We start from the raw sequence: 25,466 nt of genomic DNA on the forward strand, positions 1-25,466 counted from the left end.
GACTGAAAACAATTTGGTCATAGATGAATCTATTTTTTACAACAATCACAACGAATTATTTTCTAATGACTTATAATCTCCCACATGATTACGCACAAGGACAATTAAGACCACTGTATATTGTGACATCATACATTCGTTAGCCAATGTTTTGACAGCATCGATTATTGAAAAATCATCATAAGTCACAGAATCTTGCAGGAATCTACACAGACTATCCGGAGAAGATATCAAAGCTAACGGTATGTCATGTTTTATTTTTTTTTTAAACTTTATAATCATAAAAGTTACAAAAATAATAATATAAATACTGCAAAACTGTTGGTCGTAGGTAAAATGTGTAAGTTGATAGCCAAATGTAAACAAATTTGTCAAATATCTTTTAAAAAAATATATCAACTGCCAACAAGTGGCACAGAATAAAGTTTATTGAAAGCAAAACAAATTATTTTCTAATTTCAAATGAGTTTATATACATGTGATATCAAATTCTAAATCACGATGCACATTTTTTAAAGGAATGACTTTTTAAAAAGTGATATTAACACAATTCGATTATGTCTGTAAATTATTCCATCAGCACAACCTCTCGGAATAAAACATCTATTGTCCATTCATTCAGATAACATTTTTTTACTATTATATTGAATCTCATGTTTGTATTGTGCAACACTTGTTTGTATTTGTGGCCTCCCGATCTTTTGGTTTTGGTTGAACCTGATAATGTTTATTCCACAAATACAAGTTGTGCAAACAGAAATTGTATCATGTGTTTTTGTATCCTCTTTGCCGCATTCACATTCATACGAGTGAAATTAGTTTGTTGTCAAAATGCTCATCCCGTGCAGTGACTGCCTTATATTCATATCATTTCATGCTACATTAAAAAAAAAACATGAAACGATTTAATATTTGTAAATAAAAAAATGAAATATTGGTATATTATAGCTCATTATAAACCAACTATTGAATATACAAAGTTTCAGAAATTTACCGCATCCTGAATTTTAGTAAGAAGTTTTTTTTACAACCATGCTTAAGTTGCCATAATTTTATACATGTTATGTTCGTTTGATAACATTCAAAGTAAATATTTCGTTTAACTGTTGAATATTTTTATAACAGTTTATACAAATACGTCTTTTTTGTAAGTTTGTTTTATTCAGACGACATTTACTTCAAGTTACAGGATACGTGTATAGTTTTGTAGCATTAGTATACGGATATCTAAAACGAATATATTATGAATATCCATATACTTCCATTAGACAACAACAAAACTGAATAAAAAGAAAGACATAATGAATACACACAGTTTTTGACAATGAAAATAATAAATAATGGATAAATATTAGATATAATGTCAAGCTTTTAATCACTAAAATTCTACAAAAGAATTGCAAATGAATCTGATTTAAAATTAATCTATCATCAATATCACACTCCCTTTTCGAAAACACATTGAGTTGAATATCTTACAACATTTCCTTATATTTATATTATTACCAAGAAAAAAGTACTAAAGAATTTGGAAGCCAAGTAATTTTTTTATAAGTCGATAGGTTAAAATTAATATCATCTTAAATGTAGTAAAGAATAAACGAGGTGCACCACAACTGCCCTCCAAAACATGCATGTTACCATCCGGATCAGATGAACTATTAAGGTTAGGGGTTGATGAATTCTCTTAGCATAAAAGATGGTCAGCGAAACTTTTAAACAACAAAACAAAAAAAAACCTTATCAATCCTGTTGTATTTGTAACAGCATAGCTGCTTTCTATAACTTCAGATGTATACATTCTTTTCAAATATAAAAAAGCATATTGTACATTATATGTTGGCATTATATCTATATAAAATACTGTGGTGTTGTAGCGTCTTGAACTTATTTTGATATTAAAAATGTAATTTTATCTTTACTAGGTTTTGTCCCTTTTGTAGATGTACATTATATTCCCTTTGCAAAGGGATTTCCTTTCAGTATTTTAGTCAAATGGGGTCATTAAATTGTGTATGTTTTAGAGGCTTCACTAGAGTACCCACCTCTCGTCATAGTGCAATGAAAAGCATAGGAGGAGCATGTCCTCCGGAATGTTGGACTAATAACTGTATCTGAAATCTAAAAAAAAGTGAAAGTTTGATATTGTAAAATCACTTTACTTGAAAATCATTTGAATAGCACTTGATTGATTTCGTGTGTTCGAAACAATTTTCTTGATTTACCTCCGCCAGTACAAATTGAGAAATATTAGTCAGTTACTGTTGAAACATTTTTCAGTACTTTTAGTTAAAGGAATGCTTTGTATAAAGGAGTAGTAGTGCACGATCTGCAATACGGTTATTTACTGGGGATGTACCACACAATAAAAACGAAATGTTTTAATAACTTCATATTTTTCTGTGGACTAGACATAAGTGAACTATCCTGTAAAATAGTTATACAAAAACCTTGATGATCATTTATCTTTTGTGTTTTTGAAACTGAAATAGAAACTACACAAAGACAATATCTCCTTGTTATAAGATGAAAGTATTCATGAAGGTCACAATCTCCACTACAATGTTTATATTAGGATCAATTACGATCGTTCAAATAAAAAAATCAGTTGGTGCCGTCATTACAAAATATATAAGCCGATTGCAATGGGTCGAAACAAACATTTACATCGATCTAAATTAATCTCAATCTATTTTATCGTTCTTATTAGACCGAACTCGAGGTCTTGTGTTTATTTTCACCTAAATCTTAAAATGAATACATATAACAGGTGATTTATCTTGCATATAAAACTTTCAAAATTATCAAATATGTCAATCGAAGCTTTTGTTTTATATCTTTTGAGAAATTTAAATAAAAGGAGAACGTTTGCTTTAAATATGGTATTCTTTTAGTTATTTCATTAACAAAGTACACGCCCTCTCTCTAAACTCAAAAAACTAATACGGCAAAGTTAGATTTATGTAACTTTACAAGTTATGATGTTGAAATCATGAATTAGTTGATTGTTATTGTATATGTTCTAAATTCATATGTCAATTAATGTCAATCTGACCATGGATGCATTATATTGATATTACTAGATAGTACTGCCATGGTTTGACATCATTGTCATTGTGTGATGATCCTGTCTTTGACACACACTACGGGAGATTTGCCTGGAATCACTACACGGGTGATTCGTGCTTGGCATGATATGATTATCTTGTCAACATAACTGATCCCTGTCCTTTTGTAGTTCATACGATAATTGTTTTCGACCCCGTTTTGTCACTTTTATACCAAGACTAATGCGATCAGTTTACTTTCTTTATGTATAGGTCAAAGATTTGTTGATATTCAGAGCGATTCTTCACAAGGAGCTTGGACTTGAAGACAATGTAACAAGCAACTGATGGAAATAAAGAAATTTAAAATAAAAACAAAGATATTCAGAGCGATTATAATTTAACCTATCAATCAGCTTAAAAAACTAAATACCCGTTATATGACACAATCAATCTTTAAACAGAGAAACCAAAAAACCATTTGTAAAGATATAATATTGTTTTTAAATATCAGAGAAACTTCACATGAATATGCAGGAATCAAATTGTATATATCAATATTAAAGCATCTTTTGTATACTAATAAATCGTAGCAATGTCAAGTTTATCTGGTACTGATTCTATTTGATTCCAACTTTTATTGATGATACAAAAAATGTTATTTAACACTTAGCACCAAACTCCCTTAAGCAAAATGTTTTTATGGTATTTTTTGGTCGTTATCTGTAGTTCTCTTACTTCTTTTATATGTATTTGATTAAAAAAATACATTTACCTGGTGGCTATTTGGGTAAGTTTATTACAGAAACATTTGACCGTGAGCGTACACGAAGAAGTTTATTACAGAAGCACATGTCAGACGTATAAAAAGTATCAAATGTTCTATAACATGAAAGGAAATATCATGTTTACAAACATAAATAAAACAATTGTGAGAATTTGATATTGACAATATGAATAACAAGCAATCGTAATGAAATACTCATGATTTAATCTCACGAAACAGGAATTGAAAGGTAAAATACTATCATAAACTTCATTGCTCACATCACTTGAAGATTTTATATAAATTCCTTGTACTGTTATTTCAACTCATAATCTCATTCATTTGACATGTTTCTTCAGAAATACATTTTCATCATACTTTCGTGGTAACTGTCGGGATATCACATCCCTGCCTTTAAATTTATTGTTGAAGTTCGAATAACCCGATTTGCTATGAACCTGTTTTCTTTTTTTCAGACTACTTACTAATGTTTTAGGGTGGTAGTATTTGTAATCATGTTTTCTTTTAGATCAGTTGTCTCAATCTGTCTGTTCCGTTAGTTATGTAACTTCAAACATTTTTCTTGCTTTATGTCTCTCCTTTTTTCACTAGGTTTCTTTCTGTATTTCTAAACGGCTTTGTTTGAGCTTCTTAAAAACAAATAATACTCAAAAGATCTAGGTCAGATTTTGGTATATCCTCATTTAGTAATTATATAAAAAGTATGCGATGTACAAGAATTATTGTGTTAGTTCATTTGTTCCTTCGTGACTTCACTTTATGTATGCAACTCAAATGAACTCAGTGCCCATTTTTCAATGAATCAATGTCATAATATGCACACTAAAACTGCTTTCCTTAATAAACGAAGGACATACAATAATATTCGCATCGATATTGGTGATCAAAATACAAGTTTATTATGATTATTTTGTCTGTAAATTACGACGACCCATTCCCATATTTACTCAATAAGGACTAAAGTTAATAATATGTATTGTTGCACGATACTTAAACTGACTAGAACTTACAGCCTTAAACATATTTACTGACATTGATGTGACCTTATCAACATGAAATATGTTGTACTTGATGAAGGCACCGTGTATCTTGGATAATAAAACTATAAAAAAAGAATTGCAAACACCATCCTCTAAAATTGAATTAACTTTTAATATTACGTCATTTTATGTTCCCTAAAAGAGAAAATATTTAACTTTATTTTCTTTCAAAATTGGTTTTATCATTTAGATTATTGCTACCAATAAGAAATCCCAATTTATTGATATTGAGCTAAAGTCAATAAACAAATAGAAACCATAAAATGTATCAAAATACTTGATTAGAATAAACATAATTTACAATGAAAAAACTCAGATCCGTCTTTCTAAACATTATTTTAGTTCAATTAAACAAAAGTCTTCTCTCGGTATTGCAATAACAACACTCCTTACACAAGCATATTTATATCCGTGTTTGTTTTTTTTTTTAATTTGGTCTTTTACATTAGACAACTTCTGGCAAAACATATTTTTGAGTAAGGCTTTTGCTTATATTTGATTTTGCCGTATCAAGAATTCACCTTTGTCATCTCAAGAAAATACCATAATTTGGATTGGGTACTAGTAAGTGTCGAACATACTTTGAATCTCTATAATCCATGAATTCATAAAATTTGTTTTAGAAATTTAATATGAAAAATTGATTCCTAACTGTTTATGTGCAGTTTCTCGGAACTTTTTTTGTAGGAAAAATTAAACATTAATGATCATTTGGTTTTTATAGTTTAAATTGAGTCTGATTCTACCCTGCAATGGGTATTAAGAACTGTAAAACTGATTGAGATATTCATTAACTGCTAAATATCAACAAATCTTTAACCTTAACATAAAGTAAGTATACTAATCAATTTCAAGTGACAATCATACAGTTGAAACTAGTAAATACCGTGGCGAAATTATCAGCAACAATCTAACCTGGGTTAACACACAAAATTCAGTTCGCATATGTAATAGAACTTAATGAGTTATATGCCGATATCTCAAATGCTACACAATGCATGTAAAGGCAACTGTGTCTGTATCCATGGTAGGATCAGCAGTGCAATATAGATGCACAGTATGGAGTGTACCAACCCAAAGTAAGATCAAAGCAATAGAACAGGTACAGAAAAGAGCAGCACGATTTGCGAACAACAACCACAAAGACCGAACACCTGGATGTGTAACAAATATGGTTAAACTATAAAATGGAAAAATCTCTAAGAACACAGGACAACAAACAGACTACGCAGGTATTCAAGAGCCAGCATGATCTTGTATACATCAATATTAAACCCCACATGATAACCGGACCATCACCTCTTAAATGAATAATTACTCTATGGATGTATTCGATGGTCTCTTAAAAGCAGATTAACTTTACAAGTGATATACATTCATTTGGAGTGTTTGGTTTGGCTACCCATAAAATCAGGTTCAAACCCGTATATTTTCTTAAGATATCCGGTACCAAGTCAGGAATATGGCAGTTGTTATATAGTCCGTTTCTGTGAATGTTTGCGTTTGTTTTTGATGCAGTTCAGTGTTTCTGTTGTTCCGTTGTTTTCCTCTCATTGTTTATGTGTTTTCCTCGATTTTGGTTTCGGATCCAGATTTGTTTTCGCTAAATTGATTTTTGACTATTGATATTGAATAGCGTTATACGACTGAAGCCTTTATTTATTCATAACTTGTTTTGTGCACTTTAGCTGCTATTTTGTTTAACAAAAAGTTTCCTATAATCACCTATGTTTCAGAGCAGCATAAAACATTTAGACCTACAGATTTTTGTTTTTATGTTATTATTTCAATGACGTATACTTGTATCTAATTTTATTCGTACTTAAGAAATACTCAAGCGGTCTAAAAATTTTGTGTTTAAGGGTATTGATGTTTTACACCATTTCATGAAAACAATTATCTCAAGGTTATTTTTTCAGTTTAAAGGTCCCGATTCTATACTTTATTGTTTGTGTGATTAGACTTGTAACCTCGAAGGAATGTGCGAGATTCTGAAAGTTATTGTCATCCTGATTATAACATCAACATACCCTCTTACAATGTCACTGTATTAGTCCATTAATAATGTGACAATTAAAGAATTCCGTTAGGCATTTGAACACTGTTATTAAGACCACACTTAGAAGGTTTTGTTGTGGTGTTAATATAGTTGAAGAGTAATACATTCATAGATTTATTAACCATATAAATAAAATTTGTATTACTGAAGAAAATCTTTAGGTTTTCAGTTTACAAATACAAATCTCATCAAACAGGTTTAACCCATATCATTTTTGTGTCGGTCCTAAGTCAGGAATATCTAGTCTTTGTTATTCTTGTGTAAATTTTTAATATTTGGTCATTTGTATGTTTCGTATTTAGATTATGGCAATAAATAGTATACCGCCCGCTGTTCAATAGTCATGATTCGATTAAGCAAAAGCAAATCAGGGTTTCAAACTAAAACCGAGGGAAACACATCAGCTTGAGCCGAAAACCACGGAACAACAGAAACACTAACCTGTAACAAACGCAAACGCATAGATACATAGAAACGGACTGTAGATATTAACTACCTTATTCCTGGGTTGGAATAGGACACTTTTAAAAAAATAATGATTGGTTGAACCTAGTTTAAATGCCAGTCAAATGTCCACTTATATGACAATGTTAAGAATACTGCTATAATGACAGTATTATGTTAAAGAAATACAGTACAAACAAACACAAGAACACTAAATAATATAACAAATAGTACATACCAACTTGTAAACAGCAGAATAACAACAGACACATCCCATAAATTTACAACACCACACCAGTTAAGTGTGGTGTCCATTTCGCTGAATAAATACACATTATTTTTTATGGGTCAGGTATCCGCCTCGGCGTGTGGGATTTTCTCGCTGCGTTTAAAACCCCTTGGTAACATTGGCCGTTTTCTTTTCCAATTCTACAAAACTACTACACTATGGGTTAAATTTCCTTGTGTAGAAAATGGTGAATTAAACCTGGTTTCAATTCTTTGACGCGTTTTAGCAACATGTCAAATAAGAAACGAAAATCTTCTGTTTAAAGTTATAATTCAAATAATTCTATATCAGCTTAGGCCAACATGATTTCATCCTTTCTTTTTTAGTAGTATTCTTGTTGTTTCATATTTTCTTTTCTGTTGAGTTTTTTGTGGACTGTTTTTCCCCGACTTAAATCATTTGGCCATGGAGTTATCTGTTTTCTATTCGACTTGTGGTTTTTGATTGCATCTTCTCAATCTTCACTCCCTTTTTGATAAATAAAGTTTCACTTTGTTGTAAATAAAGTTCGTAACGATCCACAAGATTCTATCATTTCTCTGCGTTTTGACTTTTCATTTCGTTTCATAGTAATATATTAACATTTTAATAAAAGAACTATTGTTACAATTTCAAGGTGTTCTGCCCATTATTAGCATTTTTTTTTTGCAAATGACATTTTCGTCAAACACTCATATCTTTGGTTGAAAACATATCCAACGTTTGTAACCGATTGTTTCCAAATGTTTTTCCTAATGTCAACCGCAATATTGGTGTTAACTTTTTTGTGAAGTATATAAATGATTTGAAGGTACCATCAAAGCCAAATTGAGACAAATAACACCATCAATAAAAGTCACTCTTAAACAATGCCTGATTTCATTATTTATATGTTATGTAGTTTGATTAAACTAATATCTATTATACAAAAATGTGCCTATTTCTAGTCATGCTGAAAATAAGACGATACCTGCAAAACACTATAATAATATGAATAGATTTGGTCTTTATAAACTCTGTTCTTTGTTACTACAATGACAATAAAATGTGGAATGATTGCTACTAATGGGCAAAAGGTTAGCAACAATATAACATGGTAAACTTTAACAAGGAGCAAAACACAGACCGCATATATTATAAATAAATGTAAAATAATTCAAATGAGAAAAATAACAGCCTGATATTTGACTAAATCAGTAAACGAAAATCAAATGTGATATTCAGCAAAAAACGACAACCACTGAACTACATGCTCTTGGGAACAATGGTGTCTCGGTTTGATACATAATGTGATATTGAAAAAAAGAATTAATTTTCTCTTTTTATTTGGATTTTTGGTTTCGGTTTAATTGACATACAGTTCTCATTAGCATTTATTCATAATAGACAATTCTTAAGAAGTTTACAATTTGCGTTCAACAGTAAAATGAAAAATGTTTGTCTCTTGCTATAGACTGTCTATAAAATTACAAGATTCAAATTCTGTTTTAAACAAATAATTAATGAATCCCATGTTAATCTGCTCATGTCGGATATTTGGTATCTTTACGAAAAATCAGAAACAGATTTGCAAATGAGGGCTTTAAACATTTAAAGTGTTCATTTCGTTCTTATATTGTACTGTTACACCACTGTCCCAGGTTAGGGGGCGGGTTTGGATCCCGCTAACATGTTTAACCTCGCCACATTCTGTATGTATATGCCTGTCCCAATTTAGGAACCTATTATTATGTGGTTGTTGTTTGTTTATGTGTTACACATTTAGTTTCGTTCATTTTTTTGTACATAAATTAGGCCGTTAATTTTCTCGTTTGAATTGTTTTACATTGTCGTTTCAGGGCCTTTTATAACTAAGTATGGGGTATGGGCTTTGCTGATTGTTGAAGGCCGTACGGTGACCTATTTTCTGTGTCATTTTGGTCTGTTGTAGAGAGTTGTCTTATTGGCAATCTTAACACATCTTCTTTTTATATTGTTGACATATACCGATTTACTGCCAAATTATGACTTTAACAAAATATTTGTTTGATAATAATAATAATTTCTAGTTTTAATTTTCTATCATCACTCTCTGTTTGTATGTCAGCTGAATATACGAGACTAGTCTTAAATACTTGATCTATCTTGAATAGTATAAATGATTTTCTTAAGCTGTCTGAATATAAATCCATGAATACTTACTAGTTCTGGTTGAAACATTGTATAAACCCATTACTGTGACGTCAAAAAATATATACATCATTATTATTTCATTTATTATAATTGAAGACATTGAACGGTTACCAAAATATCTCTTGATGACACACGCAATAGGAAGATTCACACGTGCATTACCGGTATATTGAAGTTGATATTTGGAAAACGATTTAGTTTGCACATTGACATAGAATAGTAAAATATTCCTATTTCGGCGACAAAACCGTTGTGATATTATAGAATACAAATCGATGTATGTGTCTATTCTAAGAATTTAATTACATATCATTATTCACAGTTTATGATATAAATTGAACCAAGTGATAATCTGCTCGCCTTTATGTTAGAATTAATGATACTAACATCGAGTCACTAACCATATACAATGGGACTTTGACAATCTGTGAAATGAAATACTTCATTGTCAACCTTACAAGCAATCTATTAAAAAGCCCAATATCATGCTAGGTTGTTAATGCCAATCTATTATTTATATGAAAAAAAAACAAGACAGTATATCACAATATTGCACTAAGTGTTAATGGTAAAGTTAGAGTAAGCCAATAATAAGAATTGCCGTTATTTCGCACTTTAATCATACTTTTCATAAAAGTTCATATGTCAAATTGCGGAGACAAAAGTAATATGGTTTTATGCATTGATGAAAATTTCGAAACTTCATTTACCTGACTTCGTTTGTCATCATAATAAAAAAAAAGTATGTATGAAGAATCAAATATAAAGGCAAAGCATATACTCATTATAGATCTCACCAGAAACCTGCTAGGTGCTAATGTAAAGTATTGTGTAAATTGTCGTCATAGTAGAGCATGGTATTAACATTAATGTTTGCTTAGATAATTGTAAATATCTAAATGATAATAAACAGATTTCAAAACAAATCACTTTTTGTGGAAAGAACATATCTTTGTATTTTATCCGACAGGCTAAGATAGTTTAGTTAGATTAAAATTGGGAAGATTTGTAATATGTAAATTTTTGTTTTCCTATTCTTTGTTCTGATGATGGACTAATATCTTTTTAAAATAAGGAGTATGAAAATATTAGGGGTAATTACTCATTAAACATATTGAATGAATGAAGCAATGTTCTTTTAATGAATTTATTACGAATTTCGAAAGGTTATGTATAGTACTAGTAATAAGTTGAATCAGGCAAAAACACTAACAGACATTTTAGGCATTAAGACGGTTGTTGTTTGGTAAAACATTTGATTTGAAATCATGAAATGCGGCGACCAATCATTAGAATGACACATTTGAAAAAGTAAATAACGCAAGCAAGGATCATAGTTTATGCCTTGCCATTACGATATTTATCTGGTGAATTTAAATGTTTGGTTTTTTTTTAGTCGAAGGTTTTAGGTTCATAAGTGTGTGGTTGTCGGTTACATACTGGTGTTCATTATCACTGAACCAGTATATATTTGTTTGGGGGCACGCTGAAGGACGCCTCCGGGTGCGAGAATTTCTCGTTGCATTGAAGACCTGTTGGTGACCTTCTGCTGTTGTCTGCTCTATGGTCGGGTTGTTGTCTCTTTGGCACATTCCCCATTTCCATTCTCAATTTTACTTTTCATGAAAATATTGAAGTCAAACGTATGAAATTTAACATATTCGACAAATGTCAATTTAAAATGTTAAGTAAAGTTCTGACAGACATGTACAGCATGAGTGGAACAAAGAACGAGAGAAGTGACAATACCACTTCTTTAAAATAATTTTAATGCGTTTCGAAAAAGGTCTAAGACATATTTTAATAATTTTCACAATGAATAGGATGACAATAAAACCTAAAGAATACTGTAACGGATCGATGTGCAAATTTATTGTTGTTATCCTTGCCTCGAGTAAGTTAAATGAAAAATATTACCGAACTTATGATTTGATTGATAGATGCTCGCTTTACGTTCAATGGTAACTATTTAATGCGTATTCAGGACGAGGGACCATAAAACAATTATACAAAAAACATGTATTGTAAAATTTAAAACATTCTTTCAGATTTAATTTTATATGAAAAATGTTGGGAATTCTTTAAAAACTAAATATATGAAACAAAAGAGGGAACAGAGGTCATAGTACTCATTTGTAAAACAAGCGTAAATTCTTTCCTAGTCTTAACTTGTACTGAATATGTTCTACTTAAACAAATCAATGGATCCGAATAAAGTTCTTAAAACTTGTCTAGAAGTTTACATTGTTTAAATTATATTGGTTAATTGTCGTCTTATTGGTGTTTACCTAAAATCTTTTATTTATATTTGCAATAGAAGTGAACCATAAGTTTCTGAATGCCATATGTAGAGATATGTTAGTACAAACTATTATGAACCATGATTAAACATATTATGTAATTTATCTAGCTGTCCGGTATATTGACATTCTCTGGGTAAGACATTGAAGGGACGAGACTTAGAGATTCATAAATACTTTTACTCAAATACATTAAATCAAACCTGACCTCTTTCTGGAAAAAGTTGTCTTTTTGTATTCTTAATTTAAAAATGTCAATAACATAATGAATGAATGAATGAATTAATTAATTAATTAATCTGTTTGCAGTACACTCTTAGAGATACTTTTGTTTCACTATGGGCCACGAGCATCACTGAAGAGACATGTATTGTCGACATGTGCATCTGGTGCAAGAAAATTGGAACCGTTAATTTGATTATTTATAGTGTGGTACACTATTTTTGAAGTAAACTCATATAAGACCTTTATTTGGTTTCCTAGAGGTTATAGTTTAGGAAATTTGTTGATAATAAAATCATAGGGCCTTCTAATGTTTCTGTTAAAGTGTGAATATGTTTAAAGTGTGATAGTCAACTTTCAAGGCCTTCATACTTATATGTGTGAACAATTTTCTGGCAGTAATCTCATAACGTCTTCTTTGGTTGCATAGTGTGGTTGGTTATTTTGGAAGTAATTGTTTATAGTTAGAGCAATCATTTGATAGAAAACTCATCAAGCCTTCTGTAAATTCCTGTTTGTAAAGTTAGCAATCGTCTGATAACCCATGTCTTCTTTGTCTTACTTTGTTTAAAGTTTGAGAAATCTTCTGTCATAAAACACATAGGGCCTTCTTTTGATTTCTATGTTTATACTGTGATTCTTTGAATTGCGGTTTATAAAGTGAGAAATCGTCTGATAGTAAACCAATGTCCCTTTTTAACTTAGATTATTTATAGTTTTGGTATTCTTCTAATAATAAAACCTTAATTCCTTTTTTGGTTTCCTATGTTCATAGTGTGAGTAATCCTCTGTGGTAAAGGTTGGTCTCCTATGTCTATAGTTTGAAAAAAACTCATGTCTTCTTTGATTTTTATGTTTATAGTTTATGCAATTTTCTGATTGTAAACTCGTAATGCCTTCTTTGGATTCCTATGTTTTAAGTTTGAGCAATCTTCTGATATTACCCTGATATGGTTTTTTTTTTTTTGTTTGTTCCCTATATTTACAGTTTCAGTTATCTTCGAGTAATAAACTTTCATGGCTATCTTTGATTTCATATGTTTAATGTGTGAGCAATGTTCTGATAGTAATCTTTTGTTCCCTATGTTTATAGTGTGAGAAATCCTCTGATAATAATGTTTGGCTTCCTATGTTTATAGTATGAATAATCTCAGATAGTAAACTCATGTTTTTTTTCAATTTTATTCAAGCTTCTGATAGTAATTAGTAATCAAAGGTACCAGGAGTATAATTTAGTACGCCAGACGCGCGTTCATTCTACATAAGACTCATCAGTGACGCTCATATTAAAATATTTATCAAGCCAAACAAATACAAAGTCGAAGAGCATTGAGGACCGAAAATTCCAAAAAGTTGTGCCAAATACGGCTAAGGTAATCTATGCCTGGGATAAGAAATCCTTAGTTTTTCGAAAAATTTACAGTTTTGTAAACAGGAAATTTATAAAAATGACCACATGATTGATATCCATGTCAACACCGAAATGTTGACTACTGGGCTGGTGTTACCCTTGGGGACGAAACGTCCACCAGCAGTGGCATCGACCCAGTGGTGTAAATAGTTATCAAAGGTACCAGGATTATAATTAAGTACGCCAGACGCGCGTTTCGTCTACATAAGACTCATAAGTGACGCTCATATCAAAATATTTATAAAGCCAAAAAAGTACAAAGTCGAAGAGCATTGAGGATCCAAAATTCCAAAAAAGTAAACTCGCTATGCCTCTTTTGATTTCCTATTTTTAAATTTTGAGCAATCTTCTGATGATGACCTCATAGATTTATAAATTTACTGTTTGCAAAAGTATGAATTATTCTGAATAATAAGGAGGTTCTTATCCAAGGCAGAAAATCTTTGCCGTATTAGGAACAACTTTTTGAAACTTTTGGTCCTCAACGCTCTTCGACTTTGTATTTGTGTTTTGGCTTTCAAACTTTTTTGGTCTTAGCGTCACTGGTTAGACTTGTGTAGACGAATCGCTCGTCTGGCGTATTAAATTATAACCCTGGTACATTTTGATAGCTATTATTCGTGTGTTTCTCTGTCCTATATGTTTTCCCATTTATTTGTATTGTAGTCCTGTCATGTAATGTTGTCATTTTAATGTTATATTTAACATTGTCATAAAAGCGGGAGGTTTTGCTAGCCACAAAACCAGGTTCAACCCACCATTTTTTTCATTTTCTGTACCAAGTCAGGAAAATGGCCATTCTGTGTGTTACATTATAGTGGTGTGTTTCTGTTGTGTCGTAGTTCTCCTCTTATATTTGATGTGTTTCATTCAGTTTTAATTTATAACATGGGTTTGTTTTTTCTCAATCGATTTATGAATTCCGAACAACGGTATACTACTGTTGCCTTTATTCATATGGTCTTTTTTTTTTTTGGTCTCTTATATATATAGTTTCAGTATTCTTCTAATAATAAACTCGTAATGCTTTTTTTTCCTATATTCAAATTGTGAGCAATGTTCTGATAGTTATCTCATGAGGCCTTTTCTGTATAATAGGTAAACATTTTTTTCTTATAATAAAATTATATCTCCTTGATTACTTTGTTTACGTATAGTGTGAGATAAATCCATTCTTGCGGGCCATTTTAAACCTCTAACGTAGCATTTTTTTACTTTTTATATTGCAAGGGTATCAATCCAAGTGTTTATAAATTTATTTTGCAAACGAAGATATAATGACGTTAATCAGTTATATCAAATAACATGTTGGCTGTTAATTATGTGTTTATTTATTCAATTTTAAGCAAAGTCAAATGGCATAAAATGTCATCGAGGAGAACTGTTAAATTGAGCAAAATTTATAATGACAAAAAAACTCATTTTGTAAATCAGTTCAGTTTATTACATAATTTTCGACATAATCCAATGAATTGTCAATATTTTGTATGCTCGATTTCATTCTTAAAGATACAGGGAATTGTCCATTATATCTTTACAAGTGACACTAATGAATTTGCACATTAGTTGTAGGACACTATGCTTTGTTTAATATTGCATAATGTATTAGTCAACAATGCATAATTTCTTCTAACTGATATTTCATCGTGTGCAACCTTTTCTGTTGACTCTGAATAAATTCATGTACAAAATGTATTTATTTCATTATAAAGATTATTTAATTTGTGTTGTTGGATGTCAGTCTCCATGACACCTAATTGGAATTTCTATTTATTTACATTTGGTATGGTTGGATCATTTCCTTGTTTTCGTGATTATTGTAATATTAAAAATTTGCAGTTGGAACAATTTTTAGGACATATAATGTGATATTTAGTTAACATGTTGTATGAACCATGATCTGCAATTCACAAAAATGTTTACAGTGTTCCCTGTCGACTATTTGTTCTTTTTTGGATTATAAATAATTCAAATAAAAAAGAGGGGTTTAGAGACCATAGTAGTATATCTAATCATATCGAAATGTACAAATATATATTTGGGAAGATCTGGTATGATTGCCCATTATACAACTTTACACCAGAGACCAAATGGTCACAGTAATATTTTCACTTTTTGTGGCTTTGGTATATTCTTGTGACGCACAGTTCATAACTGTATTGTACTGTACTTGGCAGTTGTTATCAAATAGTCTGTTCCTATATATGTTTCAGTTTGTTTTTGTAGCGGCCCGGTGTTTCTGTTGTTCCCTTGTTTCCCTCATATAGTTGGTGTGTTTCCCTCGATTTTGGTCCTCGATTTTTGTTTATGAACCGGATTTGTTCCAGTTAAAACTATCTATGACTATTTAACAGAGGTGTAATACTATTGCCTTTATTTTTCAATAATGAGAAAAACTTATACCACATAGTAAGTTATTGAAGCCGTTTGCTTTGCTGTTTGACGTATGCATTCAGCCTTCTTTATTTTTCTCTCATTGCCATATGCCCTTCTCTTGATAGTGAAATTCTTTCTACTTATGCGTTTGATTTCTTTAAGGAGGTGGTTGGATTTGATTGTTTTAGAGAGAGCTATCCACATGAAACCAAAGGACAAGAATACAACATTGCATGCAAATAATACATTAGATTCTAAATATAAACCACAATTAGTGTCTGAAGACATTGCTTTAGACATAAGACATAAAATATTATCTGGTTATCAATCAAAAATAAAAGTTATAAATGCATATTACAAATTTCTAAATCTTTTTGCACATAGTATCGACCTTATTAGACATAGTATACACGTAACGCATACAGATAATTGGTTAGATCGGAAACCGATGTAAATATAAACTTTACTGGATGTCCCTGGGAGATAATGACTAATAAATCAATCACAAAACTCAATCAACTCATTATTCTTTACTTGAAAAGTTGATTTCATTTAAGATGCAGGGATTCAACCGGATATATTACGAGTCAAAAACTTCTAAATGTCTATTATATGAAGAAAATTGCATTCGATATAGATGAAACAAAAATCCTTGATAGCTTAATAGATCTATTGACAATTGCATTTAGGTACTTATTTCATAATTCCATCCCGTAGAAGTAACATGAAGACAATGAACTGTTTTATCTTATATAAATATAACGGTATATGCTTATCTAATTTGTATGATTATTTCTTACTTTAAAATGTTATCTAAATCGTCATGCCAATGGCATATATGATCAACTTTTTTAAAGATGGTTATTTTATTTACTATGAGACATGCTTTGTCCTCTAATTGAACTCTCTAATGGAACCCATTTTTAAGTTGCAGGTATAGTATTATAGTTTATATACCATTCTTTGTTAAATCTTTGTTTGTTTTTGTTCTAATTGAGATTGTTACACGGTCATTACTGCTGTACCCCTATTTTGACAATTTTACCTATTATGTCTGTTTTGTTCACGCATCGTTGTAAATTTAATGAAATTTGAACTGTCATACAAGTGAGCGGTTTAGCGCTATAAAACCAGGTTCAATCAACCATTTTCTACATTTGAAAATACCTGTCCCAAGTCGGGAATATAACAGTTGTTGTCCATTCGTTTGATGTGTTTTATCATTTGATTTTGCCATTTGATTAGGGACTTTTCGTTTCGAATTTTCCTCGGAATTCAGTATTTTATGTGATTTTACTTTTTACTAGACATTTCTTTCGAAAATAATAATCTGCATTGTACCATTTATCAAGTCAACTTTTACAATGAGAGGGTCCTATTTATTCATTTTTTTAAATAGTAGTGGTTGTTTTTCTTTAATATATTAAAACATATCAACTTAATGAACGACAATTTGATTTCTCACTTCACTCGTATTTGGCACAACTTTTTGGAATTTGGGGTCCTCAATGCTCTTCGACTTTGTACTTGTTTGGCTTTACAAATATTTTGGTCTGAGCGTCACTGATGAGTCTTGTGTAGACGAAACGCGCTTCTGACCTATTAAATTATAATCCTGGTACATTTGAACATTATTAACAAAATACAATAAAGTACACTATAGTGCAATATGTTTTAATATTTAAATGATATTGTTTAACATCTGACAATAATTGACACTATTATGGCATGTGATATTGGTAAATATGATTTATAGAGTTGTACTTGGCAATTACTAGTAGTACATTCGAACGGAATGCTGATGGAATAATTATACATTCACTTTATAGTATAAGAACAGTTATAACAAAGCAATAAACAAAAAACGACCGTTAGAAATGATATATTCAACAGCCCATGGTGACAAAACTTGTGCAGCCGTCATATAGCACATTATTGACTTCATATTAAAATATCTCATATTGACAAAATGTTAAAAATATGATTATTACTGTTGTTAACCTTTTCAGCTTCAAATCATGCCATCTATTTGATTGCGGACTTTCCGTTTTGAACTTTTTTCGGAGTTAGGTATTTTTTGTTACTTTATTTTTCATGTAAATATTTATTTTCATTCTCTATTCGAACATTCAAATGATATTGTTTAACATCTGACAATAATTGACACTATTATGGCATTTGATATGGGTAAATACGATTTGTAGAGTTGTCCATGGCTATCAGTACATTCGCACGCAATGTTAATGGAATAATTATGCATTCACTTTATAGAATAAGAACAGTTCTTTCAAAGCAATAAACAAAAAAACAACCGTTAGAAATGAAATATTCAACAGCCCATGGTGACAAAACTTTTGCATCCGTCATATAACACATTATGGACATCATATTAAAATATCTCACATTAACAAAATGTTAAAGATACTTATATGAATGTTGATATCCTTTGAGCATCATGCCATATGATTACGGATTTTCCTCGGAGTTCGGTAATTTTGTTATCTTACTTATTAATTTAAACATTTATTTTCATCTCTCTTTTCGAATGATTGAATGATGATTTTGATTTACTTTTTTGTAAATAGTTTATTGCATTCTAGTGTGATATGCCATATAAACTCAACGTTTGATTGGATGTCGTATGTCGTCAATTCTAAGATTTACACTCGGAGTCATTGGCAACATTGTTGCGCAATCAAAACCGACGCCTTTTGAATATTTCAAATGCTTTATTTCGATTATTTGACGAGTTCTCGTATCGCATAAGAAAAGGAATGAAAGCATAGAGAAGGTTTCCTCAGTCATATGGGGATTCAAAAACATCCGTTGTAATGACACAAATCCTCAACTGACGATAGCAGCTCTTCAGATACAATACTCCCTAAACGAATCATGTTGTATCTGTCTTTAATTTAATGGTTAATTAATTCTAACAGAAGACACTGATTACAGCTTAAGCTTAACATAAACTCTAACCTTAAAACGTGTACGCAGGAAATAGATTACAAGACGAACAGGCAAATCGACTATAAAATAAAGAACTTCAGTACCTCTTTGAAGATTTAATTAGATATTAGTAAATGACAATACAGTCAATTAGATTATAATGGAATCTATTGCATGATAGATCAGTCAGAGATTGAAGTCAGGTCCCATTATCATGGTAAAATCTAAAACTCATTCATTTTTATAATTAGCTTTTTAATATTTCATGAGGCCATCAACTTAAATATAAAGTAATTAACGCAATCATCATGGAAGCACAAAATAGTCGGTACAATTTATTTTTATTGACATTCGAGCTTTACGTCAATATCAACCGACTTCTATCGTGTATCATTTCATTACATACCTATTTTCTTATTGAAGTGGTTAAATATAAAAAGTTTCATTTGTAAGTGGGTTGATGACAATATTCATTCTTGTCTTCTTTCACTATTCATAAACTGTAAAATGAGTGCTTCGCGTGTTCACCATTCGCCAAACACAATGTAACATGAAGTCACATGATGCCACTATGTTTCATAGTTTTAAACTACACTTGCTCGGCTATCTTTACTTTTAGATATCGACACTGGAACTCTAAACCTTGTAACACTAAAGCGAACCTGCATAAAAAATTGTCAAAACATAGGATTTTTTAAAATGATCACTAAAGGTCAAGTAAATAAGCAAAAGAGGGTCGTATTACTTTCAAAAACATTTGTTCTGTTGACAATCAATTAAATGTTAAATACCTGTTGAAATATTCAAAAAAAATCCATTCTCAATTTTATAACACGACCGAATGAAAGAAAACTATTCGCTGGCTAACAACCTCTATAAAAAGACGAGTGTTCTTTTATTCGGACTTGTATGAACTTTAATATTAAGAACTAAATATAAGCATTAAACCACCTCCCTTTGTAAATTGTAGACAAATGCATGACTGGACATATAAATGTATTTTTTTCATTTAAAAAAAAATAGAAAAAATAAAAATCAAGATATTCAGATTCTTTAAATGTCACAAGTATAATTTTACTTATATGACAATAAAGAATTATTATTATTATTTAATTGACCAAAACCAATACATCTAAAGTTTTTAACTGACAAAACAATGATTATAAAAACAAAGTCAATTCTATGTAAGGTCACCTTTCCCGAGGAACCTCATGTTTTCTATGGAAACATTACTGAGAATATATATTTACCACAGCATTTATTAACTTCTTTTATTCTAATATCGTGTGGATAAGAACAAGAACAAATAAGATCAGCGAAAAGAATTTAAATAATAAAGAATATTAACACACACACACACACAAATAAACATGAGAAAAATTAAGAATAGAAAAAATGTGTACATGCTCCATGCGCCTGTTTGCAGCATGTACTGTTTACAGTAACTAGTGCACACCATGTTTGCCTATTGTTTAATATTGTTATATCATCGCTTTTATACTATCAAGGCCACCAAAAATGAGATTAAAATTAAAAAACAATCATTCCATTATGCAATATTTTTCACATTTTGTCGTCGTCCCATTGAACTTCTTTTGACATTTCATAAGAGCACTTAGTGAAAGCGCATTATGTAACGTAATGTATTGGAGCATGCCTCATTTCTAGTTAACATTTTAGTTTCTGTCTCAAACGTGATCCAATTATATTCTATACAAAACAGGACTAAAATATGTTTCTGTGTTGTTTCGTAAAAACAATTTCATGCATTCCTTTCTAAGAAATTGATCGAAAATTTAAATACACCAATTAACTGTATATCAAAAGTCTAAATAATATGCTTAGATTGTTCAGTATATATTCAAATGCCAATACATTCAAAACCTGTTCAGCCCTCTTCAGTGCTGACAAAGGCGTTTTGGATTTACAAAATTTTACATATTTTCAAAGTTTAATTTTGCATTAAAGCATATAAGAAACTGCAATGAAATAAAATATATCTTACACAGCGTCATGAACAGAATGTGTATAATTTTGATTTCAAAAACTTTAAGTTTTGGTTTGAAATGTTGTTTAAACATTTTAAAATTCTTTCTTCAATTTACCAAAACCAAATAGCAGATTTTATACATGCATAAAATGTATGATGACTAAGTTTGTCTACCACAACCCGCTCCCAGGGAATAGTTTGCCTTACCCGTATAAAGCACAATTTTCGGAATTTTCTGTTTCAAGTTTATGCTCTTTAAAATCGTAATCAATTTGGTCTCCTAACTGTCTGCAAATGATGAGCCGTATGTGAACGAAGCTTGCATCTGACGTGTCAAATTATATTTGATGAGTTAAAATCTGTATATAGAAAGTAAAACTGCGATACTTACTTCTTTGTGGTAAGCTAGGGTCCAAATCTGTATACGTACATTAGAAACTCTTTAATAAGAACTGAATATGAAAGAAAAGAAAATAGATTGGTGGCCTTGGTCTGTTTTCTGCTCTTTGTCTTTGGCGCAGTTTTCATTCTCAATTTTATTCCATGGTTTGAGGTCGTCTTTTGTCTTTTACTAGTATCATCAAATCATAAAAAGACAAACAACGCTAACGTATGTCAACCTCTATCTTACCGCTATGTATTATTCTTTAGTCTTAATTGTTAAGACCATTATTTAAGCCCGGATAAGCAACATGGCCATATCTTTATTTTTAACTGTTCTTAAGTCATTTGTCAAACTTACTTTTCTGTTTCGTTGAATTTGATTAGTCTTTGGTAGATGCAAAAATATATCCAATTTGTCAAATGAGAAAATATCCATTTGTTTTGAAAGCAATTCAAGAAATTGCATACTAATAGCTTTTGCTAGAAATTCAAATTTGTCTGCTAAGCACATTAAATTATTTTGATTTCAATCTACTGAAGAAACAGTAGGATTGCATGTTACAAAATTATTTTAAATACTTGCACATAATAAAACTAATCATTTAAAAAATAAATAATGATAACTAATGTAGGTAGGTTTTTTTCGCAATGATTGTAAACTTTCTTATTAAACATAGTTGACAATTTTAATATTCAAAAAATATTATACATCCGCAGACTCACATGCTCACATAAAAAAACACAACCACCACACAAACAAACAAAAATATTACCACCAAAAAACAAAGGATTAAAATAAATCATCATATGTAAGTAGAGTAAGAACAGGAATATCACCATATACTATACTAGTAGAATCCTTTTGCTAGTAACGCGTATTTTAAAAATAGTCAAGATTTCATCTTTATATTTTTCTGTTTATATAAGTGTCTTACAAATATCCAATAAATAAGTAGTACATTGTAAGTAGATAAAACCAAAATAATTGAGAAGAAGGAGCATGGTGGCGGTTTATATGGTGTGTTTGTTCTGTCTAGGAGGAGTTGGTTGTTGATGGTTAATGTGGTCTGTTGTATACTGTCTTCTATGTTTGATGATTCATAATTCTCATCTTGTTTATTATATCAAATAAACTCAATAATATCACAATTTTAAGAATTTTTAGAAATGAAATTTGATTCTTAAATATAATTACTCTAGTAATAGGATCAAATTAGTAAGATTATTGCCATTACATATGATGCAGAATCTTTCAAAATATTCAACATCACCAGACCTAATAAAAACACTCAAATGTAACAACGCAGAAATTCACTTAAATTCATTTTAAAAAGTGAAAATGAATTCATAATTGGATTCCTTGATATTTAGTATCACGTGTACTGCCTGTTCTATGCTGTGTCTATGGCCACTTTTAATGCTTTAGCTTTCATTCCTGTCGGATTTTATAAATATAATCAGGTTTTTTACCATCCATTTCAGTTTGATTTGTGATAAATTCAGTAGTTATATTTTTTTCTAATTTTATTTCAATTTTAGTCTGATTTGTAAGAAAGGATTCAGATCAGTATAACACAGGCTTATTTTTATTCGATTTTTATCAACAGTTAAAAGTTTTCTGTTCTAACATTTATGACTTTAGTATGATTTAATGGTATCCACTACTTGAATTCTCATTGTACAAATATACATGTGATTTAATTATCACCAGACTTTAGCATCTCTTGCTTTATATGATGAAATAAATGTGATTTGAAATTTAATTGGTTATTTCCTCGATAACTTTGACGATATTTAAACCCAGTAATGTATGGTTTCCTTTAGTTGATTGCTAACTAAGAACTTGGAATAAAAATCTCACCATTATTGGCTTTTACATTCACACTGGGAAATACATATGAGAAAAAAAAGAGTACGGACCGGAAGATAGGAAATACATTTAACAGGATATTAAATATTTAGATATTGTATTTGTGTTCTTCTTTTTTCTTTCAGGCAAAATGAATAGTTGGTATGCAGGAACATTCTTTGTAGTGGCGATGACCGTGTTCATTTCACTTATTGCTAATGTCGTCTCGTTTGAAGCAAAGGCTCAAGGTTTTCAACCATTCACCATGAACCGTGCTCAGTATCAAAAATGGAATGATCGCTATCAGAAAAGATTCGGATTTGGATATCCTTCATCGTACAACGGATTTAACACTGACAGTCGACAACTTATGAGCTTAGGTCAACTTCTACATCGTATACCCAAAGAAAAAAGAATGGGAAGATATTCAGCAAACAGTCCATTTGCATTTGATCCATACAGCAATACATACCAAAACTGGAGAGAAGTTTTCAGCGGAATGAAAAGAATCAAACCAAAGGAAAACTAACTTTTAAACAAAATTAACTTTTCTTGAATAAATTTCACATTTAAATTTATTAGCATGAACAAATGTAACTATAAAACTTTTTAAAGGCAATCATATCTTAAAAAATACTGTACTCAATTTTCAGGAATGTTAACAGTTTTGCTTATGTTTCCGAGCAGTTTGTCATTATTTAGGACTTTGAATAGACTAGAACAGTACGCATTGTTACGTAGTATGCGTGATTAAAATATGTAAACCACTAATGTCTTGATTATTAAATATTTAAACAATCGCAGGGATATAAAAAAAAAGTTTCTCAAGAGAAAGATCAGCTATACGATGGTAAAAAAAAAAGAATAAAGTTTAAGCATTTGTTTGGTAGCCTCTTACAGGAACACTAACATTAACAAATTATTTAGACAGACTCTTAATCTCTTGACGCTTATTTATAGACTACTTCTCTTCAAGATAATAAAGGTATTGAATATGATTTCTTAAACTATTGCTTATATGAGTTGAGTAAACCCAGTGGCTAGAAATGAAAATTTATTGAGACTGAACAACATGTCATGTATCCTGAGTTTGTTGATGCAATGAAGGAATAAAAAATAGATTTGGTTCAATTCAAGCATTCTATATTAACCCAGTAAATCTAATAATCAGATTCATGGTTGCTCAAGTGTTCAATCTTGTCTTACTTTATAAGTCATACAGGAAGTATATATTCAGTAATCAATCCACCAAATGAATAACGACATTTGACAAAAGGAAAATACAACCACTTTACGGTACGAAATGGCGATAACGTATGATAATCGGACAAATGAAAATAGTATAATCGGAAATAAACAAGGACAGAAACACTTCTAGTTCATATTGAAGCTCAAACTGAAAGAAAAAAGGGAGATATACTGCTTAATTGGTATGACCAAATGCATTTGTATTGTGAAAATTGATAAACGAAGCTAGGAAGAGGCATTCTGTCATGAATCTTTTTTTTATTTTAGAAATGATCTTAAAATGCAGTTGGTATCTTTTCAGAAATATTCAGGGTATAAGATAAAACTGGGAATCCTGTCTCTGAAAAGAAGTCAATTAAATTATGTTTGAATTAATAATGTACCATTTCAAAATACTATAAATTTGAAAAGTTGTGAAAATCCCCTTTTCCAATTCAGAATTTCAGACTCACCTAAGATCTCTTACTGGTATAGATTCTATATAAGAGAGAGAATGATTTGTATAAATTAAACTTTACTCATAGATTTTATATAAAAGAGAGATAATATTCCATAAAAGTTTATATAAAAACATGTATTGCACTACCAAGGTAAATTCAAAACGTTGGTCAAGTCCATAAAACGTAACAAAATCAAAATTTTAACTTATAATGTTATATCAACTAATGATGCGCATGTGATATTCATGACTTGGTATAGGCATATTCCGCAGCAAATGGTGTGTTCATTTTGGTTTTAGAGCTAGCTTAACCTTCCACTTGTATAACAGTTGTTTATAGTACCGTTATATTGACAAAATTGGATGCGCTACCAAAACAAACATATGTGACAGTTATTTTGATCCAGCAGCCAAAATTGTGTAAACATACATCATTAACATACAACACAACTGACTTTATACTCAAACAAACAAATGTACAAAT

The 25,466-nt window shown here is 30.4% G+C and overlaps 1 long non-coding RNA gene across 1 annotated transcript; it reads left to right on the forward strand.

The window, feature by feature from the left end:
- Positions 1-24,293, forward strand: LOC143062473 (uncharacterized). The gene is made up of 2 exons (XR_012974770.1): positions 1-242; positions 23,442-24,293. It is a non-coding gene; the product is annotated as an uncharacterized LOC143062473 (long non-coding RNA).
- The last annotated feature ends 1,173 nt before the right edge of the window (positions 24,294-25,466 follow it).

Source organism: Mytilus galloprovincialis, chromosome 2 (genome assembly GCF_965363235.1).
Source record: "Mytilus galloprovincialis chromosome 2, xbMytGall1.hap1.1, whole genome shotgun sequence".
Lineage (NCBI taxonomy): Eukaryota > Metazoa > Mollusca > Bivalvia > Mytilida > Mytilidae > Mytilus > Mytilus galloprovincialis.